The 1,480-nt window shown below is 46.0% G+C and overlaps 1 protein-coding gene across 2 annotated transcripts in view; it reads right to left on the reverse strand.

The window, feature by feature from the left end:
* Tbccd1 (TBCC domain containing 1) overlaps window positions 1–1,480 on the reverse strand; it is a 39,710-nt gene that overhangs the window by 14,071 nt on the left and 24,159 nt on the right. The gene's annotated exons all lie outside the window — the stretch shown is intronic.

A 1,480-nucleotide genomic window follows, 5' to 3' on the forward strand; every position in this document is an offset into this window, starting at 1 on the left:
TAAAAATAAAAATAAATTTCTAAGCTTGGCCCCAGTTTTTGGAATCATGCTTGACTTTCTTCTTTCAAGCTCTTATGCAAGCCCTGCCTCCTGTCAAAGCATTTCTGCTTCCACCCAGCTTCTTTTTGCTCTAGGCCAGTCCACTCCTAGTCCAGACCACAGTGGTGAGCCTCTGAGAGCTTTCAATAACATGAACAGCCTGCTGTGGGACGTGTGCTGTGGGTTCGCCACCGTGAGCCTAGACCATCAAAGCCTCACCTTTTGTAATCTCATGAATCTTCATGTGTGTCAATCTCACCAATGGCTTCTGAATTGGAACAGCAATACCCTCGAAACAGAACTTTTGGTGCCCACAATGATCACAGCCCTCTATTAGCAATATTAAAAGTAAGTTATCTAAAGTATTTCCCACCCTCAAAGTGGGAAGGAAGTAATCTCAGAATGACAGTACTAGTGCCGGTGGGACCTGCCAGTCCGAGCCCAGGCGCAGTGTGGGTGAGACCCTCTTCCACCCCCTTGGGACCCCTTCCAAACTCCGCAGCACCCCCCCCACCCCGCCCACCCAGTGAGAATTTCTGCCACATTCTGGGGACACTCAGATCTAGTCCTAGTCCAGGCCCCGTGAGTGTGTGGGAGAGCTTCCTCTCCCGGCTACTCCCCCTGTTCCCCTTCAGACTCAGCTCAGGCCTGGTATACAGGCCTGGGGGGAAACTCTGCCACTGCAGTCCCTGCAGAGAGAGTAGGGACAAAGTCACCCAGCTAGTCCAGGAGTAAAACATCTTGCCAGAGGGGCACAACAGGTTCACTCCCAAGGGCAGCAGCAGGAAGGAGCTGAGCACAGCAGCCAGACCCAAGCCAAGCAAAGCAGGATAAATCCAAACTCTGTAGATCTGCATCTGAATTTCAGTAGGTGCTAAAGTTATAACCGCACCAAAGCTCTACAACAAAGGTCAGAAGACAGTGCTATACAAAATGACAACGAGAAGGAGCAAAATGCAATCTCAGAACCCAAGCCCACCCATAACAAGTGTAGAGGACACTAACACAGAACAAATTGGGAATCACACAGCTGACATCAATGAATCAACAGCTTCTGAAATAAAGAAACAACTGCAGAAAGGTATAGAGGAACTCAGATTGGAAATGAAAAAAGAAATCCCTAATTAATAGCATCTGCAGTAAAGAATTAAATGTAGAAACATATGGAGGAAACCCAATGCCCACCCAGAATAAGTGCAGAGGACACTAGCTCAGCTGAAATGCATGAATTAATAGTGTCGATAGTAAATAAGCAACAGCAGAAAGTTACAGAGGAACTCAGAGCTGAATTCTTCTCTACTACCTCAGCTCAAATGTGTGAATTAATAGTGTAGACAGTAAATAAGCAACAGTAGAAAGTTATAGAGGAACTCAGAGCGGAATTCTTTTTTGAAATAAAAAAGAATTCTCTGAACTCATAGCATCTGAAGTAAAGAATCAA

The sequence above is a fragment of the Octodon degus genome, unplaced genomic scaffold, assembly GCF_000260255.1.
Source record: "Octodon degus isolate 3935 unplaced genomic scaffold, OctDeg1.0 scaffold00128, whole genome shotgun sequence".
NCBI classification, from domain to species: domain Eukaryota; kingdom Metazoa; phylum Chordata; class Mammalia; order Rodentia; family Octodontidae; genus Octodon; species Octodon degus.